We start from the raw sequence: 6,307 nt of genomic DNA on the forward strand, positions 1-6,307 counted from the left end.
TTGGAGCCTCTGTCGTAGCTAGCCGACCTCAGCGTTTGCGAAAACCTAATTTCCTATCAGCGTAAAATTTGAGTGGGCGATATATGATGACACGAGGAAGACATCATAGTAATTTGTGTGCAAGGAAATTGCCCCAGTTTTCGTTTTGTTTTGTTCGAGAATGAATGTATTGTACATTCGTGAAAAGTCAGATAATCGAAAACTCAAGCGGCGCATTCGGTCACGGCGTGATAGCATGAAAGGAAGCTGCTCAATCGAAACCGAAACTGAGTGGCCAACTAGTTCCCAGAGGGCACTTCGTCGAAGCGTCGTGTATTTCTTCGTGCCCCCGTTTCTTTTCTTTTTTTTTTTTTTTTTTTATAGAGTACCACAGTAGCACAATTATATATTTGCGACTTCGTGTTTAGACTAGAACAGACCTCATCCAGCATCGAGCCAGCTGTTGATGGACTTTGCTAGAAAGCCGATCCAGCATCCAATCCAAAGCCGGACAAGGTGAGCGAAAACAAATGGCGAGCGGGACGTTGGCGTGTTTCGCGGCATGGTTCAGGTACGGTGGCTCCAGGGTTGAAAAATTGTATGTGACCGTGGTGGCGAGTGAAAGCGCTGCATGTAAATCTATGCGAGGCAGAAGTCGCTTGAAGTTACCGCCTGTGCTTTGATTTTGATGTTCGTGTTCTGTCGGTTTCGTTGTATGTAGGCCTAGTAAACCAACTTCCGCTCAACAACGCTTTCTGGTGGTTGACACGACGGTGTTGACGGCCCTTCGCCGTATCCCGACGATCGTTTCGTCGGCATGTCCCGCAAGACAGAGTAGCCGTCAAGTAAGAGAAAGTACGAGCAGCAGGAATGGGATGCGGCCGCGTATTATTTCGTAGTGGCGAGCGGCGGCACTTTTCTGTTTACGTTCGCGCACGTTTTTGCATCGGCTTCTGCCCGTTCGTAGTGTAGATGCCCTTTGCCTTTCGTTGCATCGCGCTGTTTCCACGCTTCGAGTCGCACCTTCGGGGCTCCCGGCCGAGTATGGACGAGTGTCGCGCCGCTAGCCCGGCGAGACGGCGATCGGTCGGCGTTGCCTCCGTGTGTTGTAAGCGTTGAAGTAAAATTAAGGGGGGGGGGGGGGGGGGGGGGATAGAGTCAATCGTGTACGCGCGCTAGGCGCATTAGGGGAGAAAGGTGGGGGAGAAGATAGAAGTAGGAGTCGGGCGTCAGGAGCGTCGTCTCACCGTCCCGCTAGCTCGTCATCCCATCGTCGCGCTTAATCCGTGAGTGAGTGAGTGAGTGAGTGTAAGTGTGTGTGTGTGTGTGCGCGCGCGCGCGCGTGCGTGCGTGCGTGCGTGCGTGCGTGCGTGCGTGTGTGTGTGTGTGTGTGTGTGTGTGTGTGTGTGTGTGTGTGTGTGTGTGTGTGTGTGTGGGGGGGGGGGGGGGGGGGGGTTTAGCACTGGTGGCTGGCACCGCGCGGTGTCCGGTGATCAAGGCGGTCTCCGGGGGCGACCGCGCCGTGTTGGTGGAGGCATGCTAGCTCGCCCAGACGCTGCTGGCGGGGCATCGGTTTGTGCCGTCCGCGAGACGCTTGTTCGTTATTTTATTTATCCTTGCATCAGGTTTTAGATTATGACGGTAACCTTGCATTGTTTGCCATACTTCGCAAAGTCGTAACAATTTTTCTGCAGGCGACTCCTAGAGCCGCTCGTCAAATTTTGCGGCACGCAATACAACTTTTTTTTTTTTCGACACAACATTTTTTTTTGCATTATAACTTAGCGGTATGTCGAAACTTTCTGCTCGTAGCGCAATCACACCAATGCTGAAAAATTCCGCACGTACTGGCTAACCGTCATCATCGTAAGCTCGGCTCGTTTTTCCGAGTTCACATCTAACAAAACTAGGTTCCTTCTATGAAAATACGGTGTACCGTTAAATACCGGGCAAGCGCGCACTCAAACTTTGGAAATAATCGCAAAAAAATGGGGGATGGGTGCTTGTCCGGTCGTCAATTTTACATATAAATGTACTGTTCGTATTTCCTCAGATCTCAAAAATTTGGTAATGGGCGCTTAATGTGGAATGGGCGGATGCACGGTATTCTACGGTATGTCCAGGCAGTTAGCGGCATCCTACGCCTCGGTAAGCACAACTGCGCGTTGTGCAGTCCACCACCGGCATGGCACAGGGCCCCGTCCTTACCTAGCGTCTCGTCTTATGCAAGGAATGTATACTTCGTTCGCCCCTAAGCTGAGACTAGAATCTCCGCCTTCAGTGCGAGCTCGCTGGCTTCTGCAGTGCTTTGGTTTTGCGTGCCTGCATGATCGCACTTGTGTTAGCAAGGGCAGAAAGCTTGCGTTGAAGGCGGAGCTTCTAGTCTCAGCTTAAAAATGAACGGAGTATAGTCGAAACGCCATTGCCATTGCTTGAAAAACTGGATGTAAATAAGCTATTTGCACGAAACCTCGGTATCACAAAACCGTTGCAAGTAAAAAGCTACAAAGCATGGTGTAAACAGACCTTTACGCGAAATGAGCACTGTTTTTCTCTTTTACTGCTACTTTTATTATTTGGCGTTACCGGAATGCGACGCCGTCGTGTTTCATTGTGGCCGTGCATGGGGATATAGCCATGGAGTTATTATAATATATGCTAAAGGAGGTTGCGAAGACGTGACAGTGTGAAGTAACTTGAATGAACATCATGTCTGACCACGCCTTTTATTCTAGTGAGGAGGAGTACTGTTCATCGAAGAGAATGACGAAATAACGGTGGCGCCCATCCCTCTGTTGTGGTTTGACGTGAGTATGAAACAACGGCGTGAGGCCAAGCAAAATTTTGGGGCGGACATCTTTTCTCGTGTGCGAGCCTACCGAGCACCAGCCCCTGACTGGCCTTCGTTCAGAGCATCAAGTTTGCAGAAATGCAGTAAGTATTATTTTGTACTGTTCCTTTTCACCTAAAGTCCTGATAATGTGCTAGCACACGTTCTTGATCAGCCCTCTGTTAGCATGCTTGACCAGATTAGCTTGCGTGCAGTTGCTCAATTTAGTTAGCTCCATAATCTTCGTAGTGGCACATGCACAATTACAGTGGTGACCGAGTCCTTCAATACGCTACTGGGCACAAAACTTTCTCGTAATGCTGTGGGAAAGCATTGCATGCTGCCAAGAACGGTCGTGGTGCTGTCCTACTCTGGAGAGGTTCGACGGACAGCGTAGAGACTTGTTTTTAGGTGCAGCAAGTTCGCTTCGGCGCCGTGCTGTGCAGCTTCTGTTTGTACTTTGAAATGTTGTACTAATGGCCCGATTTTGGTGTTTTGTGAAATTGAGATCTCGGCAGGCTTGTACTGAGGGAGCTGACCTTTCTTTAACAGACACGTCGCCTGCTAACGTGAGTAAAGAGGGAGGGCTTGTCTGCCCTAGAGTGTCATTTGCTGCGGGAAACAAGACGCCGTTGCGTCGTCTGCTACCAGAACTGAAGAAAGGTGGATCATCTGTTACACGCTGTATGCTGCAAGTGAAACGATAGAAAAAAAGTTGCATTGGGAACTTCTGCTATTTAACAAGGGGCGCAATTGATGACCTGTGCTTTACTTGGAAGTGCCAATTCATTCTAAAGCGTCATATGCCTAAGTGCGAGGTATCATGTGACCACAGAGCAGCCACTTGCAGCCAATTTCGTTTTCTATACCAGGGCAAGTGTTCTTAACAGGATTCTCTCCCATTCTTAGACGGTTGATAGTTTAAAAAAAAGGCCGTCCGGAAAGCCCAGAAAATGGCAGTTCCAACAAGGGTACAGGCACCAAGCTAGGCCTAATAGGCACGGACCTATATATAAGATTTTTAAACTGGTGCTTATCGCAGCCAAGCGCAGCGCGTCTTGCGTGCGTCGCCGACGAATCAGTAGTGTTATTTCCTTTGATTGTCAAAAAACATCATAAAACTTTGTGGAAGCATTCGTTTTGACCGTACAAGCCGAAACTGTGAAGTTCTGAAAATTGGGGCTGTGTCTCCTTTTCAGAAAGTTTATTTGATTAACACATTTTTTTTATTAAATTTATAAATATTGCATACAAAAAATAATTTCTCTTAAATTTTTACAAAAATTTGAAACACTCACTGTGTCTGGCAACCGTTCCAAAGCTACCCAAACCATCCGAAACACCTGAAGGTTCAAGCGTTCTTCTGAAACTTCCCGAAACCCAAGTTTCTGAAAAAGTTTCTTCGCATCATCAGTGCATAATGTTGATCAGCAAAATGGATAATGCTTTCTTATGCCTTGGTTGTCTTGCAGCCTTCGACGCTCAGCTGCTTAGGCCGTGATAGACCTGCACATCCAGAATGGGCACCTACAGCAGCAGAACAGGGAACTGCAAGTCTGTTGGGCAGGTGCTCGGGCACGTGGTGTCTTTCAAGCACCAGGGAGAGCAGGCGAGGCCCGGGGAACAGGCGACGCCCCAGGAGCTGGCCAGGCCTGAACCACCCGAGCTGTTCCTGATGCCTCTCCGCAACATGGAACAGCTTATGCTGCAGAAGCGCAGCTGAAGAACTTCACCAACAGGACACTGCCGGTATTTATGTGTCCTCTTTTTCACAATATTGACGGGCATAAGGCTACGATTCTTACTTTGTGGTTTAACTTGTGTTATCTGAAGATTTATGCAAATGGGGTTGGAATGTGGACTGAAGCCTTTTACCGTAATATTTCAAATGGATGCCCACCCAAACTATGTTTGAAGCACGGTCGGTGGCAAATTAAAAATGAGTAAGTTACCCTACCTTCATTACGGGCCTTCTGTTATTTATAACAGCAGAGTGCATGCACAGCCAATGCACAATGGAAGGCTATTTATTGTAAGGGGTACCCTTAAACTGAACCGTGCGATAGAATTGTGTCAAGGTGACGCAACGCCAGTTGCATGTTTTGTAAGTCAGCTTTAGTAGCCTGCGTAAACTTTTTGCAATTGTCAAACTGCGTTTTATAGAGGCTACTGAAGGGAGAAATGATGGACGGTGGCCACCAAAAATTAAATATCTGTGCATCATTACATTTTTGAACAGTTCTTTCCACCTGAAGGTCGTGTAGACAAGAGGCCTTCATGTGCAACCTCATTGAACGGCATTTTATGTCTTTTTCAACTGCCGCTTCTTGAAATATTTTTAAGTAAAGCATTTCACAACGGGGGAAGTAAAATCGCCCAACGTCGCCTTTGGGTGCTTACAATATGTCGGCCTGCAAATAATCATAAATCATGCTGATTTGCTACGACACTTCTGCCCGTTTTATCCTTAGAAGTTAAATTCCGCACCTGCAACAACTCTCGCCGTGTGTATGTGTGCGGAGCACACACAAACCTGCCTGCGTGCTTTTTGTGTTTAATGCTTGCTTGACAGAAGGATCGAGAGGCTGTAGTATATATTGGGCTTCTATTGGTTTTGTTCCTGTTCTCACTTGAGGCTATAATCAAGAGATCTAAATATTTAGGGCAATAAATTCATTTGTGCTTTCGGCATCTGCTACAGAAGTAAAGGTACATGCTTGAAAATAACTTTTAGCCTGGTCTAAAATCGCTTTTGAGCGTGCCCACCATATGCGTATGCCCAAACAAATTTATAAGGGGTTGCCAGATAAATCTTAATTAATTCCATCTTTACTTTACATTAGTAGTGCATTTCCAAAATGAGATGTTAGCCAGTCCTAACCGAAGGTCACCCTATGAGAGGAAATCAAATTTTCCAAGGTGAAAGAGTAACTGTCATTGCATCCGCCACTTTATTCAGGGGGTGTGAGTGCATGCGTAGCTGTGTCTCCAGGCATAGCATACGGTAGTCGCACAAGCGATTATTACACGAGGCGAGCTTGAGCTGAGTAAGTTAGTTCATTGGCCTACAGGGCCACAACTGAGTCAGCACTAAACAAAAATATGGAAAGGTAACTACGCATACTGTGCTGCTGTTGCCATTTTTTGCAACTATGATGACGGTTTTGGTCAATTCCTGCCTTTTTATGCCTTTTTCAATTCCAGTCTTCGTAAAGTCGTAAAATAGGTGATAAATTTGTAGGGTGACTAGCCGGCAGCTAGACTAAGCTTTAACAAAGTCAAGATGCGCAGGGTCTTGAATGCACTGTTTTGAGAACCACATACATTATTAAAATTACTGAGTGGATGCTGATGGGCAAAGAGGATCCATCAAAACGTTTGCACAATTTGAACGTTGCAACGAATTTGACTGACTAATGAGATTTAGCGGAGTATGGAGGGGAATATTTTAATCTTTCTGGTTTCGTCTAAGACAGGTTGAGATGCCATATATTCTAA

General features: G+C 46.8%; 1 long non-coding RNA gene across 1 annotated transcript; it reads left to right on the forward strand.

The window, feature by feature from the left end:
* Positions 1 to 1,245: 1,245 nt before the first annotated feature.
* On the forward strand, positions 1,246 to 4,337 carry LOC121836412. Its single transcript, XR_006077918.1, has 3 exons — positions 1,246 to 1,265; positions 2,715 to 2,913; positions 4,282 to 4,337. It is a non-coding gene; the product is annotated as an uncharacterized LOC121836412 (long non-coding RNA).
* The last annotated feature ends 1,970 nt before the right edge of the window (positions 4,338 to 6,307 follow it).

This window comes from Ixodes scapularis, unplaced genomic scaffold (assembly GCF_016920785.2).
Source record: "Ixodes scapularis isolate PalLabHiFi unplaced genomic scaffold, ASM1692078v2 PGA_scaffold2__306_contigs__length_199485367, whole genome shotgun sequence".
NCBI classification, from domain to species: domain Eukaryota; kingdom Metazoa; phylum Arthropoda; class Arachnida; order Ixodida; family Ixodidae; genus Ixodes; species Ixodes scapularis.